The following is a 22,522-nucleotide window of genomic DNA, read 5'->3' as shown; positions in this document are numbered from 1 at the left end:
AGATAGGTAATTAATATAATCTAGGGAGGAAATGCAATATACCTTGTAATAGTATCATTAAACCTCACTGAGCTGCTGGAAACGATTTGTTAAAAATTAAACAAACAAGCAAACAAAAACCCAAAACAAAAAATAAATCTGCTCCTTGGCACTCCAAGTACTCGTTTATATTACATCAATCACAGCTAAATTGAAAAATAATGGCAGTTGAGGTATCATATTCTTTTTTAGACCTATTCACAGAGGGTGGGAAGGGGGGGAAGCCCTGGCATTCAGCATCTCCCTGGGCACAGGGATGGATGGTGTGAGGCTGAGCTGTGCTGTTGGCCTCAGGGTGGGGGTCTGGATCAGGATCAGTGAAGGGAACCAGGGTCAGGCCTGGCCATGGCCATCTCACAGCTCCATGCCAGGGAACCTCCAACCATGACCTGGCCATGGCCATCTCGCAGCTCCATGCCAGGGAACCTCCAACCATGGCCCCAGTAGGACAGGGCCACCCTTGGCTGCACTGGTCCTGAGCCAGCCCTGACCCTGAGAATCAAACATCCTGGAACATTCCTTGTCCTTCACAATTTACAAAGTTCCTTCCCAGATATATTATTGTATTCTGCTCCAAATACTGCTTTTTAATGGTGATACTTCATTGTGCTTTTCACCATTTATGTCAGCTATTTTTGAGGGGTTCCTGGCATTATGAATAGTTTAGTAACAGACTCACCAATTGTACCTTTATAATTAAAGGTGGAGTTCGATTAGCCCTTATCATATAGAAACCAATATGAAGGCTCCTGGGTTTAGTTTTGCTACTTTAATTCCAGTTGTCACTTCCCGTGTTACAGGAATTATTTTAATTTTATTATTAATGAAGTAAAATTGTGTGCTGTTTAGTAAATCTAATCCAAAAAGTACCGCTTATTCGGGAAAAAAATCCAGGCAAAATCAGGTAGTTTACCTTTTTTCTTTTTTTTATAAATAATTTCCAGACCTCCCACTGCTCAGGAATAAGGACATGAAATGCAGTAACAGAAAATAGTTGAAGTCTGCATGATGTTTTACTGGACTGAGGAGATTGCTTTCCTGTTTCCATTCTATCTGGTATAAACTGGAACCACCATTTGCATGCAAACTCTTTAGGTGTTTAATTCACAGAGTGAAATCTACCACTTTACTGAACACATTGCTAATATTCCTAGATCTATAGTTTCACGGGGAAAAAAAAAATCTTATGTTCTAATGCAAAATACAACCTTGAGCACTGGAAAATCTATGGAAATTGAAAAAACATTTATTTTAAAGATAGATTTCTATTGACTGCTGTTCTGTGCACTTTTATATCCTTTATTAGTAGGCAAAATACACTTCAGTGTTATGACAGATGCCTGTATCACTATCCTTATTTTCCTGAAGCATAACCGAGAAATTTCATAATGCAGTTTATTGCAGAGGTGGGAACAGAACACAGTTCCTAAATCAAAATAATAAGAGAAAAAGCACCACAATAGTGATTATAAAATAAAATAATGTAAAATCACATGGGTGCTACACTGCTGAGCTCTCCCCACATGCAGGTTAATGAGCTAACTAGTAGTCTAGAGAGCAATATGCAATTTGGTGCCCTTGGTCTCTCTGTCAAAAGAATACATAATTATTCTTTGCAAAATGGGACATCTTCAAAGAGAAAAATGAAGAGCTCTTCATCTTCCCACTCAGAGCCTAAATCCTTTTGGATTTGATGATTAGAGAGGGTTGGGAAAAGGAAATTGAGTTTAGATCCCATCATATTAAAGAAGCATTTGTCCTCAGTGGCCAACATTATTAGCAAATACAATGATCAGTATGGCACAAAAAAAAAGGGCCTCTATCAGCATTGCATTGTTTGGCAGTTTTCTGTTTAATACATGTTTTCTGCAAACACCTAAAAATACCATCTTGTTTTGTTAAGATGTTTGATAAGATGTCAAAGACTAGATACCTACGGTTTCCTGAGCAGATGATATGACTTTTAGAATATTTTTTCAGGATGTGAGAAATCTGTATTCAGTTCTTTCCATCTCAGATGATTTCTGCATCCACATCCACCTTAGAAGAGTTTCTTGCAGTTGCAAGTTGGAGGATTATCTCCTTTTCTGCTCTTCCAGTCTACAAAAGCATTTAAACATCTCTTAGTGCAGGAGCTGGGCCCACATGACACCTTACATGTCTTATCGCTGATTAAATACAGACTCATTTTCTAGCTCTCCAATGAATGTTTAGTATTGCATAAAAAATTTTCCTCAGGAGGTATTTGTACAAGACAGAGAGAGTGGCACTAGGCATGGAACAGAATCATTAGAGAGTTTTCCCTCTTGCCAAAGGGAGAGATCAGGAGAGCAAAAACCCCTGACATGTTGGTCACATAGATGACTGTCTTATCAGAAAATATTTGGATATAATGGTGGTAAGGGCAGTCTGAAAATCATACACTAACAGAATGCAGCTGGGAAGGACTTACCTGATATTTACCCAAAAGATGTTGAAAAGTTCAGAGATTCTGGACAATTGGATAAGTTTCTGGAAGGTAAGTCTTCCCTGAGTCATCCTGTTGATGACAAAATTACCATACCGGTTGAGTCAGGAAACAATACTTCCTCACCATTCCCTGGAGCAAGTACTTGCACACTAGAATTATACACTGCAAAGACAAAGAGAAGACACAAAGTAAGAATGTGGCATATGGAACTGCTGGTAGAAAAAGAGGATTTGTCTACCCTACAGATTCCCATGGCCTCAAACATCCTGGGACTGCATCTCTCTTGGTTCCCCTCACCAGACCTGATGCTGATCTCTACCCATGGGCCAAAGTTCCAGCCCTCTTTTGTCCTGACCCTGTCCCCAGGAAGGTGCTCAATGCCCGGTGCTGGGGCTGTCTCCATCTACTCTCTGCTGGGGACAGTGGGATGGACCCTGTCCCGATGCCCATGGGAAGCCCCCATCCCCTGACACCAGTTAGGGAGGTCATTGTTCCCAATTCTCCTGCCTTGCTGCAGAATCAGCACTTTGAATGCCATTACCAATACGTTTGCCTAACAGACTGTACTAGTGCAGGCACAACATGCCTTCATTGTAAAAGAGAGATTCCAAAGGGGATGGAAAAAGATATTTCATTTTGAGATGTAGTTTTGTTTTGATAATTTCATTTCCTTGATGTTATGTTATTGTGAAATATTAGAGTATTTAGATTGCAAAATAATAGCTGTTTCAAATAAATCAAACAAGAACATTTCCTGTGTGTATGTTGTCACTAATGGTACTCAAGGTCCTTGTTTTATCTCCTTGGTCTTGGCTTGCTCTTAAAAAGAAAAACCTTGCACCTATAACAGTTCTGACTCTCCGTCTTTCTCCTATTTCATCTTCCTCCAAGACACTTAAATTGGCCTGACAGTACCTTTAACAAGTAAGATAATGAGAGATGTATGAAAAGAAATTAATTTGAAGAATTTTAAGCATTCGTGGGTGTGCAGGTAAAATCCTACTTCAATTCCAGTTTAGTCTAAATAAACCAAGGAGCATAAAGGTATGTAGTTAGCTACTACAGGTGAACATCTTGTCCTGCCAGGGCCATTGTAAAGAGGGTAAACTGACCCATTAATCAAAATACCAAACATCTATCTAGAACTACAATTTTATAGTTGAGTGAATATACATAAATAGTCAATGAACGCAAACTGAATTAAAAACTGATGTATGGGTTTGTCCCTCTCAAAGTCATAGCACAGAGCTCACAATTTAGAGAAGAAATGAGCTGATTGTACCAGAAGTTTGTCAATTTGTCAGCAGCGATGGAGACTACACTGCTTCCAGTCTATACTGCTAGACGTGAAGATCTTTCTCTGCTCCCAGATGTCTGATTTGTTTTCCCTTAGGGCTTTCAAAGAATAAAGAACAGAGACTGTTCTATCTTGCTGCTTGTGAGAATACCTCTGTGGGCTGATCTTGTATTTTAACACCCTGTTGTATTCCCCCTGCATTTATTCAACATACAGAGGCTAAATTGGGAGAAAATGGCTTTCTTAAAACATCAAAACCTCGGTAGGCTTTGAACCCTTAAATAATATGGAAGATCACAAGAAGCCCATTCGAGTTAGAAGAATCTGCTTATCACCATGAATTATATCAGTACCATCTTTCTCTTTATTGCCCTCAGAGTGGGCAGAATCAAAGACAAAACGGCATAAAAAAATTACACCCTGTAGCCTGCTGATTTCTGCCTGCCATTTGTATGTTAAATCACCAGCAGCTGCCATGATCAGAAAGAGTGGTAGTCTGTGTTGGAGGGGATAAACATACATAGACAAAAATGAGAGCCTGGTTCCTTAAGGGAAGAAGGCAAAACAAAATAGAAATGGGACAGTATAGACAGTACAGGTGGTGAATGAATAACTAACAATATTGTACAAGGAATATGGGGCAAGTGCTTTATACGGATCCTGTACATATCTCGGTGCTTCTGTCTGCATTTACGTTGTGTATTGCTTCTCAAAAATTGAATAGAAAGTGCTTTTAAATGTCAGGCAGGTTTGGGTTTGTGTGCTTGTGTCATACAATAGCTACTACAATGAACAATGAGCAGAAGTTTGGAGTTTCAGAAGGTTGCAGCTAACTCTCCTATTTGGGGGATAACACCATCTGCTTCTTAGCACAGCGAGCTCACTTCCCTGAGACTTCAGCATGGAGCCACTGTTTGGTCACCTTTCTTTGGATGAACTGGGGAGAGACCACTCCTGTGGAACTGTCCCTTGGTCCATACTCAGGCTGAAGAATGGCTTCTTCACAACTAGGAAACCGAAAAGAAATTAGCTGTTGAATGTAATTTTTATCTAAAAATACTTCCTGGCTGTCATTGTTTAGGAATGGTATTCTCCACTTTAGTGTTGCCACTGAAACCACTCCAAACCATGTGCCCCTATCTCACTCCCCTCTCCCCCTCCCCTTCCCCCTGTGGCAGGCTGGAGAGGAGAATTGGAGGCACAAAAGGTAAAGATCACAGGTTGAGATAAGAACAACTTACTGGAAACACCAATGAGGTAAGAGAATGAACAGCAACAGCAACAATACTAATGACTAAACTGTAGAAGAGAGGTGAACAATTCACCTGCAAATGCTCACCACTATACAACCTGAGCCTGACAGTACCCGACTGTGCCATGCTACCCTGACCTGGAAGGAGCCCTTCCCCTGTGAAAATGACACTTAAGTGGTACAGAATAACCTCCAGGTCCTGGCCATGCCCCCTTCTGGATACTGCAAAATTAGCCCTGTCCTGGCCAGAACCAGGATGATATCTCCAGAGAATGATTTTAAAAATTTATGAGCAACCAGGGGTCAAAGGGTGTCAGGGGTACTCAGTGTTTTTCCAAAGCAAGTTACTACATTATATAAGAGCCCAATTCTTTTCTCCCACAATTATAGATGCAGCTTTTCCATCATCTTTCCTTCAACATTAAGCTTTCTTTGTTCAACAAACACAAGACGCATTTACAGATGTCTGCTGGGAAGGTACAGTGAATTTTTCTTCCTCCCTTAGCTGCATATTTATGCAATCCATGCTGAGCACTGTTTTGCAGGTAGGAACTTATGCATGAAACAGTGTTGAATTCCTCTTGTTTGTAGATTGGGTACCTTTCAACTGATGGAGTCTCATCTGATACATCTGTTAGCACTTCACTGGGAAGTGTCTTTCCTTGATGGCCTGTCACTCTGCAAGAAGGATCCTTCCCTTTTGTTCCTAATCTTTGCACAGCATTGCTTTCTCTTTGTTAGATGGATCACTTCTCCAGAATTCACAATCTTTAATAAACACATCATCGACAAAATGCTTTCATCTATTCTTTAGAGTTTTTAACATCTCTAGAAATTATTTTACTCCTTCTACATGTTTTGCATAAAGCTGTCAGCAAATCTGTTTACTTCGCTCTCAGAGAACTAAAGTTTTTGCTTTCTAAAAAAAACCCCACCTTTGTTCTTCTCCCAGCTCAGTAACTATTCATCAGATGGCTTGCACTCTTTGGTGGTGGTTTTTTAACCATTCACTGTGACAACTGAATTGATCATGCACAAACCCAGGGCTCAGATATCTCACTGGTATCAGTGCAGAGGAAAAATCTAAGATCCAGATTTTTATTATATGCAAAATACTTGCAGCAGAGTCTTGAATTTTTACATTTCAGTGTGAGTTACAAAGTATTACCATCCAATGTCCCCATAAAAATACACTTGGCATTCTGTAGTATATGTAAAAAAGTTACATGTATCATAAAAATTCTGCTTCATATTGTATGTGATTTGCTGATTAATGGAATTAATTCAATGAATCAGTACAAAAACAAAATATTCTTTCTTTCTCATGCTTGGGTGCAGACATCAGATTTTATTTATCAGTATTAGTAAAAAATTAGCACACAGGGCACCCACTTGTAACAGTTTAATTATTAAAGTCAATAGCAGGATTTAGACAACCAGAGGACCACAGGGGAAACTACCCAACAATGACAAGTGGGAGCCTAATCTGTGCGGTACTGAAGTTCGGTGTTACTTCATAAAAGGTGGGTAGAAAAGATGGCTTGGTGGCAGACGGTAAGCAGGGATGAAAAAAATTTAAGATTAGAGCTTTTCTCCACAGAAGTATTAAGTCTGGAATTTCAGTACTTGTGTAAGAACAGAGATCGGTCCAGGGACTCACAGACTTCAGAACTAATGAAGATAAAATGTTCAAGTTCAGGTGTGTCCGACCTTTTGGAACTTCACAGGTTTGAATTGTGGTTGCATGTCATAGCCTAGACTGATCCCATCCAAGTTTAGACATCGACATTAGGTGACCTCATTAAGATATGGCAGTAAGTTGATAAATAATACAGGAAAAGAGAGAATTGTATCAGGGAAAGTTGAAATTGAGGCAGCACTGAAATGACTTCTGGTGCTCCTTACCTGGCCAAGAGGCAGCTCAAGATAATGTAGACTCCAAATGTTGATACTTCATTTAGGGGTCAAAACTTCAATACAATAAACTCAATCTTGGGAGCCCCATCTTCTGAAGTTCCAAGGTAGAGAGTTCTCTGAAGAGTTCAGTTTTTCTCATTGGTGAGAGAAAGCTGTACTTTTTAAATCTTGGCTAAACTGAGTAGTGTGTTCACACACATAGATCAGATCATAGAATCATAGAATATCCTGAGTTGGAAGGGACCTAAAAGGACCATCAAAGTCCAAATCCTGGCCTTCCACAGGACAACCTCAGGAATCACACCATGTGCCTGAAAGCATTACCTAAAACACTTCTTGAACTCTGTCAGGCTTTGGGCTGTGACCACTTCCCTGGGGCACCTGCTCCAGTGCCAAAACACTCTAGGGTGAAGAACCTTTTACTCATCATGGCTGGGCTTCGTGAACGAAGATTTGGGAAGGCTCTATCCACATTTGTTACAGGCACGCTGGTGGCTTATGAGGCCAATACGTGACAGACATATCCGGTTGCAAAAGGCACAGCAGAAAGACTCCTTAGATGGTGTATTCTGCAAGACATGGTTCTTTCTGCATTGCCTTTTCTCCTCGAGAGTGATCCTGTGTGTGTTCTCAAAGGAGACAGCTGCGTTATAGATGGCGTGTCTCCAGACCTCCCGACTGGAGGCCAGAGTAGACCAGTTATGGTGATCAATATGGTCAAGGCTAAGATGTTTCAGGGAGTCCTTGTATCTTCTCTTTGGGGCTCCTCTCTTGCGGCAGCTGGTGGCAAGTTCACCATAGAGCAAGATCTTAGGGAGGCGGTGGTCCTTCATCCTGGAGACGTGCCCTGCCCAGTGCAGCTGTGTTCTCAGCAACATGGTCTCAATGCTTGTGACTGCTGCTTGTTCTGGAACAGATGTATTGGTCACATAATCTGACCAGTGGATGTTTAAGATTGAATGGAGGCAGCGTTGATAGAAGTGTTCCTTTTCCTTTTTAGAACCTTTTCCTAATACACAACTTAAACCTCCCTGACATGGCTTCATACCATTCCCTTGGGTCCACTTGGACCTTGTGGCTGAACGTTACCTTAAACAAACTCTTTTTGAACTAAACAAGAAACCCCCATTAAGAACTAGACCCTGCAGAAGCAGGGAGCAGACCTGATGCCAGTCTCCTTCCTGAACCGTGAGCCACCACTGGCAGCCACAAAACTCACAAGTTTACTCAGGAACTTTGTTCAGAAACTTTGTCCAGGCACACCCGGACACACAGACACACATACCCTCCCTCCCTCTCACCCCCCAGTGCCACCAGACTTTCAAAATCTTCCAGGAAGACTGTGTATGCCCAGAACTCTTCCAGAGGAGGTATTGGGCTGTTTACTTGAAGCAACAGGGTTATAAAAACCCCAATTTTTGATACATACATTGGCCCCCATCCCCAATGGACCAGGACTGTGTATCACAACCATGGACGACAATCATCCACACACTGCTGGAACCATGGGTGGTAATATTTCTCTATTTCTTCTTCTCTCTCTCTTTCTCTGTTTTTCCCTTTACAATTTTCCTCTCTTAGGGTGATCATACATGGCAGGATGTCTATACACCCCCTTTCCAATCTGTTACATTTTTTCTTGGTTTCAAAGCAGTTGTTCTAATAAAATGTGTTGTTATATCAGTTATTTAACATAATTTCACTTTAATCCACCACAAGGGATCCTTTAACAATCAACCTGGTTGCCCTGCCTTAGAGGTGGGTCACAACAGTTCTGCCACTGGTCACCAGAGAGAAGGGATCAGTTCCTGTCCCTCCACTTCCTCTTGTGAGAAAGCTGTCAACAGCTCTGAGGTCACTTCTTCTCCAGTCTCCTCAGTCTCCTCTTTTCCAGGCTGAATAAGCCACGTGACCTCCTCTGTTCCCCGTATGGCTTCCCTTCTAGACCCTTCACCATCTCCGTAGCCCTTTGGACGCTTTTTAATTGCTTCTAGTGGTTTAGCAATGGTATTCCCTAATTCAGTGTTCCCACTGAAACACTCCAAACCATGCGCTGCTCAGTCAGTCCCAAATCCCACTTCCCTTCCTCATGCAGCAGGACAGAAAGGAGAGTTGGAGGTACAAAAGGTAGAGATAATGGGTTGAGATAAGAACAATTTTCCTGAAAAAGGCAAATGAAATAAGCAGAACAAACAGTAACAGCAGCAATATTAATAACAGAGTGCACAAGAGAGGCGAATGATTCACAGGCAATTGCTCGCCACATGGAACCCAGTGCTACCCTGACCTCTCGCTTCACCACCTGCATGACTGTGAGGGACCCCTTCCATCCCTCCTCACTCCCTGCACATGATGTGAGGTGGTATAGAATAACCTCAGGGTTCTGGCCATGCCCTCGTGGCTACTGCAAAAATTAACCTTCTCCTGACTGGAACCAGGACATAACTCTATATCTCTGTGTGGCATATCCATCTCTGTGTAAGCGCTGCTTATAATGAAAACATCCCTGAATTATCAACACAAATCCAAAAACACAGCCCCACACAAGCTACTGTGAAGAAAATTAGCTCTACCCCAACCAAAACCAGCAGAAAATTTAATTTTTTTAAACGTCTCAATTGCTTCTGACCACTATTTTAAAATAGAAAATAGCAGCCAAAGTTTTAAAACAACAGAACCTCGAGCAGTTACTGCAGTTTATTATTAGCTTGGAAGAAAACAGAGCAGCGACTATTTCCCTAATTGTCCTTAAAGTCATTATTACATATGCAAGTACAATTTGGTACTCTCCAGAGTCTTTCCCTCATTACACTGTGTGATTCAGTAAATTACACGATTGTGATTAGTGCGGCAATGGGTGTCCAAGTGGTATCAGGCAACTACAGGGCTCCTTTTGCGGAGGTCAATTTAATTACATTGTGCATGACAGAAACCAGGCCAACTGAGTATTGCCTTTGCCACCAGCAATTGACACCTGAGTGTTAATGAGCTGGTAATTAAGAGCTGGCACAGACAGGCACATTTTAGTGTTTGGGACTGGGATTACCATATGCTTCAATGTCTCTATGCTAAAAGCCTGAAGTTATCCATTTTCTAAAAGATATAGGATTTTAAAATATAGGGAAATTCTGGCATTTGCAAATAACAAGCAAGAAAACACTTTTGATCAGGACTGAATGCTGCCTGTCATAAACTTCTGAGAAGTCTCCTCTTTCAACTTGTAATCATTTTACCAGCTTTTTATTTTTTGTAATACATGTTCACCTATACATGCTCATACTGCAATTGCCTATAGTCAAAAGAATGTTTTAAAGTAACATTGTTATTAATTTTAATACTGTCATTTGACCTAGAAAAATTTATCAGAGCTGAACCTGTATTGAAAAATCTTTCTTACAGTTCAGAAATTAATGCAATATTTTTCCCAAAGAAAAGAAAAAACGAAGTTGGTAAACGTTAACAGTCATACCTTTTATTACTAAGGGACTATAAATACAGAAATGTTAGTTGTACATTTCCTGGGTTTTTTTTAACTGATTTCCCTAAGTTGTTACAGTACCCTTGCCATTATTAAAATGAAATCTTGTGTTCCAGTGCCTTCACAACATAGCTTCACAAAAAAGTCATGTATCTCTGCATTTCTAGATATCCAGGGTGTAAGTTCTTGAATCTTTGGTGTCACTATTAGTATTAGTTTTAACTTTTTCAGAGGTTTTTCTCAACCAAACAATGATTACCAGGTTCTTCCTAGAAAAAGAGAAAGGCATGGGTTTGTCTGCAGCATGCCACCGAGGGAGGGTGGAATGGGAATGGCTGGCTGCTTTTGCAGAAGGTAGTGGGAGAGGCAAAAGGCAACTCTGCTGGAATGGCTTTCCCAGTGCCTTTATGCTCCTTTGAAAACAGTATCTACAGACTGTCCAAATTTATGAAGAAAGATGCTGATGAAGGAGGCTGACCTTAAGGAGAGCTGAAAAGTGACCGGCACAAAGGAGAGTGTGATGAGAAGTTGGGAGGGAGGAGGTGGGGAAGGAGACTGGAAAACTAGAGAGAAGGAAAAGCTTTGTGGTAGGGAAATGACCTCTGAAACATAATCCCAGAAACATAAACTCCAGAAGCATAATTTCCAGAAAACAGAATCCCAGGAAAATTAGAGTTTTGGAGAAGGAGAAGCCATGTAGTAGGTAAACCACCTCTGGAAAATAATCCCAGAAAATCAGTACTACATGGTTATGTTGCAAATATTCCAATTTTAATTTATTGTAATGTTCCTCAAGTTCTGTGACTCTTTGTAACTCAACTTTAAATTTAAAATAATATATATTTTTAACTGTCAGAGAGATTTTAAACCAAGTCCATAAACCGAGTAAGGTAAATCAAAAACACTCTGATGATTTTTAGCATTTTTATAAGTTTCCTGAGGTTAACTCTTCATGTTCAGCATAAGGAATGTTTATTGGGCTCTACAAGGGACCCTGGCTGTGTACCCCAGCCTGTAGCAAGCTTTAGAGCCATGGGTCCCTTGTAGCAGCTACAATATTTTCATGTACACAGACTGACTCAGAGCAGTGGCTTAGACAATTTTCTGGTGGCTTTGCGAATCCACAGAGTGTTCACATCGGGTGAAAAACATATTAACTTTACTGAATCTTAGTTGTGGGATTTACTCCTAATTTTCTTCTGTGAAGGAGTTTGCTATTTTTTTTTTAATACAGCTGAACCCTCTGCAGGACATACAGCCGTTTATATGCAGATTGCTATAATTATGCTTTGAAATAGCTTTGAATTCCCAGTGGCTTAAATGAGAACATGAAAGGGCAAATGTTAGGCTGAGCTGGAGGATATGAAAGTAGCATGTATGTCCGTCTAAAATGAGATATAAGGATGAACAGCAACACCAGCTCTTGACAAGTTATTGGAGGATCTTTTCAGCCATAGAGACTGTCTTGGGTGACACAGGAACTGTGCCTGGAGGTAGCTTATCAACTTACATTTTCCAACACTAAACCATGTCCCCAAATGCCACATCTACATGTTTTTTGAACACCTCCAGGGATGGTGATTCCACAACTTCCCTGGGCAGCCTGTTCCAATGCCTGATCACCATTTCAGTGAAGAAATTTTTCCTAGTACCCAAACTAAACCTCTCCTAGAGCAACTTAAGGCCATTTCCTCTTCTCCTATATTCCCTATTCCTGCTATTTTAGCAGCATAAATGCATTACGTTGTGAAAGTAGTTCCCTGCCCCATTATTGAATAGCCATGAAAATTCTTCCCATGAATGGAAATACCCCAGGTCCCTTCATAAGTAAATTGTTTCCTCATGTGCATGTTTTAATGCAGCCTGCTAGATTATGAGTATATATATTGCATTTTTGTTTAAAATGTATTCTCTATGGAATTGTTTAGGTGGGATTTTTTCCCCTATTCATGATAGGCTGAGAGAGTTGGATTTGTTAAGCCTGGAGCAGAGAAGGCTCTGGGGAGACCTTATAGCACCTTCCAGTACCTAAAGTGGCTAGAAGGGTTCTGGAGAGGGACTTTTTATAAGGGCATGTAGTGACAGGAAAAGGGGGAGTGGCTTTGAACTGAAAGAGGGTAGGCTTAGATTAGGAAGATTTCCCTGTAACAATTTAGGGAAATCAGATTAGGAAGAAAATCTTCGCAGTGAATTTGGTGTGCACTGGCACAGGTTGCCTAGAGAGGCTGTGGATGTCCCATGCCTGGAAGTGTTCAAGACCAGCTTGGATGGGTCTTAGAGCAACTTGATCTAGTGAATTTTTCTGTTTGGGGCTTTTTAAAACCTTCACTCTAGGTGACTCTATTTCTATTACCACTGGAAAGTCTTCAGGCCCACTCCTCTCTTTAATGGGGAGGTGTGGGATGAGCCACCCTGGAGGGGCAGGTGAGGGGAGATGGAAAGATGGGGGAGAAGGAAAGGCCTGATGGGGAGTTGAAGCCACAGTCAGGTGGGTCTGGCAGAGCGGAACAGAGTTGGTGGTGGGCAGGGCGAGATGGTGTTGGGGTCGGGGCAAGGCACATGGTGAGTCCCTAGAACAGAGCCTTGTCGGATGCTGCAGGGCTGGGCAGCATAGCCGAGTTGCTGTGGCTGAAAGCTTGAGCTCTGTTGTGATGTGTCAGTGTTCAAAGGCAATAAAAACAGTTTACAGAGTGGCAAGAGGAAATCTGGGCTCATGGGTGGCATCTGGGCTAGAGCTTCCCCTGCCGAGGAGGCTGGCTCAGCAGCGGGGGCGCGGCCGGCGCTATGTGCCCGTGCACCACAAAGGTGCCCTGCCCTTACCTGAGGCTTCAAAAACCCAACCAAACCCCCAGAAGACACCAAAACTCCACCAAGATGCCATAATCAGGGGACTGTCGTAGGCTTAGAGCACTGTAGGGAGATATTCTGGAGTGTTACTGCAGGTGGGTTTTCCTCCAAAGCAGTATCAAACATTGAACCTCAGCACTGGGGTGTTTTTTTGGTTGATAGACAGAAGCCAACTTCTGTGCTCTGCTTATTGGTATGGCTCTAAAAATAGAGGCGTAATGAATAATGAAACAGAGTTGAGCAGAAAATAACTACTGTGGAGGTAATATTTTCAGAATCTTGAAATTCTCTTTGTATATTGATGAAAGCTTTTTTATTTTTTTAAAGGGTGAAACAGTAGGAGGTTTGCTTTGGCTAATACAGGTTGAAATCTAAGAACTTAACTTGCTCTGCCATGTTAGACTGGTGGTGATTGTATACAAGTTTTAGAAGTATCCACTCCTTCTTTTTCATTCAACCTCCATGAAAAACCTCTGCCTTGATCTAGCCAGTTTGAAGACTTTAATATATAGACAAGTTGAAAACCTTCATTTTCCTCCAGTACTTGAAAATTAACTTGAACCTCTCATTTCAGAGGCTACAAAGGAACAAAGAGAAGACTGAACACACACTAGGATTTGGTTGTGCTATAGCTAGATATGTTTAACTGCTACTGTTATTGGATTGTTTGTTGTTTGGTATAGCTTGGAGATGGAACAGAAAATTGTGGTAGTTCTAGATGTTTGACATGGGTTTAAATACTTTACAGACATTAATAATGTTACTCTTGGATGGATAAACTGTTTAGAGCAGTCCACAAACTTTTTTCCTTTTGTGTCTGTAACAGTGAAAGAAAAAAGCAAACCCAACATATAAGTATGTATTTATAAATTATGCATGTGCACTACTGAGCTAATACATTATGGACATTATAAAACATACACAAATATAGAAATGAAAAAAGATAAGGTAAAAAAGGAACAATCCTATTTCCTTCACCTCTTTCTCTGTATTCCAATTCTTCACTAGATTATCAGCCTCATGAGGTCAAATATCTTAATTCAAATTCACTGGCAGTGAGAACTGAATTATTTGGCTTGGAAATACTTAATGAACTTAGTTATACCCTTTACTGATTCTCTTTGCTATGATTGTTATCTTGCAACTGCTTCTAGAGTTCAAGTTTTGTGAAGGCAAGGAAAGTTTTAATGAAGTTCTTAGATTGTAGTCATAGCTGAAAACTTGGATATTTTTAGTTTTTTGAAGGGGTCTTGAGATCAAGACCTATTAATTTCTGGGGCACTGGACACGAGTTTGAGTGTTGAAGTTTGGGAATATGTTCCACTTTCATTTTTAGGTGCTAGTTTTTTTCTCTGCTGCTAGCTGTACTTCTGCAATGAAAAAAAGTGACAAGAACACCAGTGTGAACAATACGTTTTCTTCCCTGTAACCAACAAATTTCTGGCAATAGAAAAAGAGAGAGAACTTAGTGAGAAATATGATTTTTCTGGTAAGATCTCATATCTTAGAATTATTGGTTTGTCTTTTGCTTTTAGTCAAGGAAATTATATTAAATAAAAAAAGTTGTCCTTGGCCTACCACTTCAGAAAATTGCATGAAAATCCTCATGGAAATGAGAAGGCAGTAGATCGTATGTTTTCATTCTGAAAGTGAATCCTTGCTCCCAGCCGATGCATAGCTTCGCTCACCCGGTCAAATGAAAGTTCACAGAATCACAGAATCCATTAGGGTGCAAAAGGCCTCTGAGATAGAGTCCAACCTTTGACTGAGCACCACCATGTTGACTATCCCATGGCACTAAGTGCCACATCCAGTCTTTTCTGAAACACTTCCAGAGATGGTGACAGCACCACCTCCCTGGGCAGCCCATTCCAGTGCTTGACAACCCTCTCTGTGAAGAAATTTCTCCTAATATGCAAGTGTAGCAACTCTAACCATTGTTGTGCAGACAATAATGTAGCAAAGAATAGATTTACCATGAAACACAATACCTGCTGCAGACAAATTACTAAGAAACTAACTTTAGGAGAAGTTTAGCTGATATGCTTTAAGATGAGTAATTAAGAAGGAATATTTCCGTGTTCAGTAGCTCATTGGTCCTATAACCTCATGAAGAACAGCTGTTGTGTTCAGTGTGTACTTTAACGGGTTAAAATCCAAAGGGGCAATAGCCCCTGTCCACTCTAATGCAGTGCAGGGATTCCTTGAGCCTAGCTCAGGTGTCTCCAGCATGAGATTCCGCCCTCAGAAATGAGTTTTCCTCCTCGTCGCCCGGGATAGATGCAAACCTGTGCTGTAGTTGCTGTTTTATTTCTGGGACCTGAGCTGGTGTCTTTGCAGGGCAGTACCCTGGGCTGACCTGTTTGAGATTTTCAACTGAGATGTACAAATGGGTGTCTGCACACAGTATGGCTCCTGACAGGTTCTGCTTAGTTAAATAATCATTGCAGAGTCTTTATGGAGTATGTAGAGCATGTTAAAAACTGGATTCCAGAATGGAATGAACATCAGACATCTGCAGTTAACTGACAGTGAAAAAGAGAATGCCAGTGTCAATTTTTTATTTATTCATTACATCGGAAATCTGGAAAACAAGGTTCTCATTTAGGCAATTATGCAAACTGGCATTGAGTTCAGATGTGTAAATTGTAAGAGGTAAAATTTCAGAAAAGAGGTTAAGTCTTGGTGTTTGGAGTAGGGCAGTCAGGGTGTATAACAAATGTTGTGCTGATGAGGCAAGCTGAATGTAACATTAAGTGTATGTAATATTAAGTTGTGGCTGCACAGGGAAGGGAAACTGTGTATGGTGTCCTGGAAGCTGCTGCACTCTAGGACATATTTTACTTTCCCTGGCAAGAGAGAGAGGGAGAAATGTCTCCTATCCTAATGTGCTCAGACTGGGGAAGGCTCTGGTAAACAGAGTGAAGTGGTCAGCTAGTGAGAGAGGCAGCAAGAGGAAACCCTGCTTTCAGGAGGGAGCTGCTGGCCATGCCCAACTTAAGGAGCAGGGACAGATTTTAAAGACCTAAGAGAGGTTTGTCTGATGTCTGCTCAACTTGAGAAAGGGTTGAAAGCTGTTGGGCTAGTAATCAGGACTGTGAGGGACCCCTTCCCTTATTTCAGGGATGTGAGTAGAGGGAGAGAAATGTTCCCAGCACCTCAGCACTTTGTTAATCTGATAACCCACTGGATTTAATTTTTTTCCTGCTTTTGTGCTCTCTTGTAAATGTTATCTTGGTGCATTCTGATACAATACTGTTTGAGTCTCTGAACCTGTTCTCTTTGAAGAAGCATGAAAGGCTTAGGCAGCCCCCTCTCCAAGTTTTGTTGAGCTCAAGTCTGAGTATGGTTCTCGATTTTGTTTCAACCTAGTCTCTTTCCTTTAAAGTGGAGAAGAAATTTGAATGGAGGGATGTGAGATAATTTCTTTCAATAGCAAAGATGCATACTTTGAAATTTAAGTTAGAGATACTTGGACATTTAATTCTTGTTATGTAGGGGGGTTATGTGTTCTGGTCCATAAAAGTCTTGTTTTTCTTTATTTAAGAAAAAGGCTACTTTTAAATTGCCTACAGGTTTCTTTTCCATTCATAGAGGGTAAGGTTTCTGAACTTGTCTGATCAAAATAACCTCACTTAATTTGAAAGAAATTGCATTTCATACTGCTGTTTTTAAAGCACCTGGTTATCGTGGTTGCATACAATAAAACTGCTGCTTAAAAGTCTTTTTCTGTGAAAATGCCTTTAATCATGCTGGGGAGAAAATTATTTTCCCTAGTGCTCTCTTCTTGCTTAATATGTATCTCCCCCACCACTTTTGTGAGGCAAATGTGCGTAAACAAACATGCCATTGGACGGTTCAAGAAGCTATTTAATGATTGCAGCCCTTACCCACCCTTTTGATGGTTAAGATTATATTTACATTTTGGGGATGCTACACTGATGGCTGTGTTGGCTGATGTACTGCATCTCACTCTTCAGTGATTTATTTCTTTGAAAATCAGTGCTTGAGAGCTGTCTGTGTATAAATGAAGGCAAATGCCAAGACTGAAGCTCTTCATTACTTACCCTCTTACAAGAAAATACTAGCAGGTGGGTTGGTAAGTACCCCTCACGGAGTGGTCTCCAATGGGCTCAGTCCCAAGGCCTGCAGGCAATTAATTTCGTAATGCACCTGAGACTTAAGATGCTGACCTGTAGCACATGGGGTGCTGTTCATCCCTTGAACCTCTTCCTGTTTCTTACAGATGCAGTAGAATAAATGAGCAAATGTTGGATTTTGGTGACTGAAGTAACACCATGGTAATTTTACATTAGACTGATTTCTTTTTTTTTAGGCAGAAGAAATAGATATGTAAGCTCTCAAGCTTATATTCTGATCCTTTCTTACTCTTTTTTAGCAACAATAAACATATCTAAATCTGAGGTCTTGACTCCCTCTGCTTAAATTCCTCTCATCTCTCTCCTATCTTCATTTGTTTTTGAGAAACCATCCTTCCTTCCACTTTGAGTCATAAGATTAGATTATTTTTGACATGAAAGCTGTTTCTCTAGTGAGAGGCAAGAGGCAGGTTCATGCCTCCACTGATCCACAAACCAACATTCCTTTGAAACACAGCTGTGTAGGTTAACAAGGTACCCTCTGCAGACTTACCCAGAAGCATTCAAGGTTGTGAAATGCTTATGACTTACTTAGCTTCATCCTTTTGTAGGTTGGGATCCACTAGTTTTGTTCATTTTGGTATCTCAGGATACCACGGTAAACCGTGGTACTCAGTGATTCAGATCCTGGCTACAAGCATTTGAAAGAGTGTACATGTGTTTGTGCGTGAGTTACGTGACTTAGGATATTTCACTCATAACTGTTCCCTGAAGAAATTGGACTAAAATGCTACTTAATGAATTAGGTTACATGCTATGAATTGTACAGCATTCAGAACAGTACAGGACAGACTTCCAGGTGCTGTTAGGAGCATTCCTCATCACACTGAACCTTGATTCTCTTGGAACCACATGTTTTTCATCCAGGAATTATGGGCTTAGAGGAGTCTGTTTCATCAGTCCCTAAAATAGGCAGCCCTGCCTGCTACTCTGTGACTGCTGGGGGTTAAATCATCCCCTGCTCTCTTTTTGAATCTCTCACATGTCTGTCTGGGATGGTATTGCCTTCAAGATCTGTCACTCCTTTGAAAGCCTGTCTTCCCTCAGCATTTCACACTCGTGTATGGCTGGGTGGTGATTGCTCTTTGGTGCTTCTTGGGGTGAGCTGGGTTTCAATTGATGACCAAATTGACTTTTCATGCGCAAATTTGGGCATGGCAGTGAAGAATTACTTCTGAGATTTGCAATAAATATGATTAGCAATTATTGTACAGCTAGGAGACAGATGGAAGAAAATTGTTAGTCTAGATGGGGAAGTACATTCCGTTTCTTCCTCCGTTGCTACTGGTGAGGTGAACAAGTAGCATCTGCCTGTGGATCACTTACATTGTTTCATTCCATGAGCAAGGAGGACCTGAGAAGCCCATCAGTACCAGCAAGACTTTGGGTGACTTGATGCATAGTTTCTGTAAAAGTTAATGGTGGTAGTTTGAAAAGTTTGTTTTTAAAACGCTTTTCTATGATATATAATCTTTTAAAACTCTCAGTTTACAAAGATAAAATTTATAAAACATTAAAAGTGAAGTTCTTCACAGTGACTATTCCAGACTGACTTTAGGGAGAATTGCAGAAAACATGAAAGCTAACCAGATAAATATTAAAGTCTTTTTCATGGGTTTCATTACATACCGGATGAAAAATGAGAAGATAACACTTTTTTTTTTTTATATTTGGTCAGCTGGATTTTGGTTAACATGGAAGGGACTAAACTTTAAGAATAGTGTTTTCCTTGAAAGGAGGAAAAAAGTGGTAAGCTTCCTTCCCTGCAATATTGAATCTAAACTGTAACTAGCAGTGCTAGCAAAATAGCAAAACAGAAAGAGAAGAGAGTGACAGGAGTATCCTGTGTCATTCAGTAAGATAATGTGGATTTCAGAGTGTATTTGCACAGATAGCAGTACAGCTTTTTAAGAAAAAAGTTGTCTTATATTCATTCACAGTTTATTCTTAACTCTCTAGACATCTGAAGAACCTGATCCTGCATACTATTACTTTGTATATTAAATTTGAAGTTCAGTGTTTCATTTCTGGTACAAGTTTGAATTATATAATTGTTTTGAAATAAGCTTTAGCTGAATATGATTTGAGCTGAATCACTTGTGAGGAACAAAAGAGATGATTACTATACCTCAAAAGTATGAAAGACTCACAGTGGGGCAAAGAAGGCAGTAGTGTGCTCGGAACAAATATGTATCTATTTGGCATTGCAGAAGTATTATAGAAGGAGAACAGTTGGGAATTTTTTTATGTAACCATAAAACACCTCCTATCCCAGAAAACATGCTGGACTGAAAGAAGTTGCAAGTTATTTAATATGACAGAACAGAAATCTAGCTGCTGTTGAAAACAGAAGGTGAAAACACAGAATGGACGGGTGATATTTAATGAACAGTAGCAGTGTATTATTTAACATCAGAAAAGGATCCATATAGCCAGATTAAAGACAGATGACCTTTTTAGAGTTTAGTTAACCTTTTGGTCACTTTTGAGAGTTATCACTTATGAAGATAAAGGTCAAGCTGGAGCTTGGTCTTCATATATTATTTTTTCCTGCAATGAAAGGTATGCCTTTCTTTTATGCTTTCTTAAGGAGCTGTAGGAGTCACTCAGTTTAACAAGAGTAGTGTGTGGAATGCTTTTATATTTTTCTAATCCTTGTCAAAATGATTTTGAAGGGGAAATCCTTTTGTACTAAGTGGATAGTCCTTGATCTTTAATCTTTTCAGTATCTTCCTTTTAGTGTAAAAAAAGGATTGTGAAAGAGATTAATACTTTATATAAATTGATGCATTACTTCTGAAATAAACATAATTGCTCCAAGTTGCACCAAGTAGTCTTTGTTTTTGGGTGGGAAGAAAGGCAAAATTTTTTGCCCAAGAACTCCATAATAAAACCCAGCAACTGTAGTACAGTTCTCTGTGAGTTAATAGGCATACAGACTCCTGATTAACCAATTGTTTGTGAACATGGCACACTGGTTTATAGCTACTCCAAAGAAGTCCGTGGTCAGTCCTTTAGTAGGAAACCTGTGTAATAGTTGCTGAATCCAACAGGTTATTGGTTTTGTGTTGGTTTTTCTTTGGTTTTGTATTTCTTTTACTTGTATCCTGTAGTTCAGCGTTTATGCAGAGGCTTACTTCAGAGTGCTGTTTGACTAGTTTCAAATTTTAGGTTGCTGTTACAGATGGGCAGAATACTTTCTGAATTTTGTAAGGTTAATTTCATCTACCCTTTTTTAGCTGACATAGTCAGGATCAAAATGAAATGAAGTTTTGCATCACACAGGAAACAGATGCCTATATGACTAAGTATCCAAACATTTGTCTTTGTGGTTTCTGTGGAAGTTTAATAGTTCTCTGAATTGCATAGCCAGGGAAGAGGGACTACAGGTGAGAGATACTAAAGCTACCACTTGTGCTTTTCTTTCTGCCTCTCATGAGAACAGCAGATAGGGACTGTCACTGGTTTTGAATATATAGATTACAATGTATAGAAAATAAAGAACTGTTCTGCAAGTGCAAATATCTCACAATGACCAGTTTTCTTTTCTTTTTTTTTTTTTTTCTGGAACTTCAACTGAACATTTGCAGTAATCAAATAAGTCTTATGCTAACATTAATTTTAGCGAAAGTTTTACAGAATTGAGTAGGAAAATAACTCTTCCACCAACCCACTTGGAACACTGTGCAGGTTGTGGTGTTCTGTGTGTTACACAAGAAGTGGCCAAGTGAAAGTGCTTTCAGGTTGGCTTGTAGAATCATAGAATCATTAAAGTTGGAAAAGACCTCAAAGATAATTGAGTTCAACTTTTGACCAACCACCACCATGTCAACTAAACCATGGCACCATGGCAAGTACAGCATCCAGTTGTTTCTTGAACACCTCCGGGGTGATGACTCCACTCCCTGGGCAGCCCATTCCAATGCTTTACTGCCCTTTCCATGAGGAAATTCCTCCTACTGTCCAACCTGAACTTCCCCTGACATAGCTTGAGACCATTTTCTCTTGTCCTGTTGCTTGTTACCTGTGAGAAAAGGCCAACCCCCACCTGGCTGCAACCTCCTTTCAGGGAGTTGTAGAGAGCAATAAGGTCTCTCCTGAGCCTCCTTTTCTCAGGCTAAACAACTCATTAAGCTCAGTCACTCCTCATATGACGCTCTCCAGACTCTTCACCATTGCCCTTTTCTGGATGTGCTCCAGCACCTCAATGTCTTTCTTTCAGTGGGAGACTCAGAACTAGACACAGCACTCAAGGTGTGGCCTCACCAATGCTGAGTGCAGAAGGACAACCACTCCCCTGGTCCTGCTGGTCACACTATTCCTGATACAGGCCAGGATGCCATTCGCCTTCTTGTCCACCTGGGCACACTGCTGGGTCATGTTCAGCCAGGTGTCAACGAGGACCTCCAGGTCCTTTTCTGCTGGACTGCTTTCCAGCCATCCTTTCCTCAACCTGTAATGATGCATGTGCTTGTTGTGACCAAAATATTTTTAACTTGAAATCTTAAACCTCCTCCACTAAAAACCCAAACAAAACCAGAAACTCAAGCACATACAGTATATATAACATGAGTAAAAGAAATAGTGTTACAGGTTATGTGTGTGTTGACTCCTTATAGAATTGGAGACACAATGTGTATTGCATGGATATGGATTCGGAGGTTAAGAATACAGGAAGGCCTGAAGGCTACTTGTTCTTGCCTTCACTCAATCATTAACAAGGCTGACTAAGAGAAAGACCTGATTGTCTTTGCACTGCTAGACCAGGTCTAACCAAGGATCTTTCTACCCTGCCCCCCAGAGCTTGCAGCATTCACTGAGGAGGCACAAAGAATGCATTGCATGGAATTCACACTGCTACACTTGACCAGCACCTCACCATCTGGCAGCTGTGTCTAGGCAGTCACACTGTAGTGGTTACACTAATTCTCTGCAAATTGTTCAAGTATCAGATTTGCTGTTTTTTGGGCAGTGACTTCCAAAATTTTGATGAAAATTTGCATTAATTACTTTTAACTTCATTTAAACTTCCTTCGTGATGACTCTACTGGGGGCTCTGGTT

Source organism: Manacus candei, unplaced genomic scaffold, assembly GCF_025592945.1.
Source record: "Manacus candei isolate 608988 ecotype Guabito, Panama unplaced genomic scaffold, ASM2559294v1 h1tg000108l, whole genome shotgun sequence".
Classification (NCBI taxonomy): Eukaryota; Metazoa; Chordata; class Aves; order Passeriformes; family Pipridae; genus Manacus; species Manacus candei.
This window is presented reverse-complemented; position numbering follows the sequence as displayed.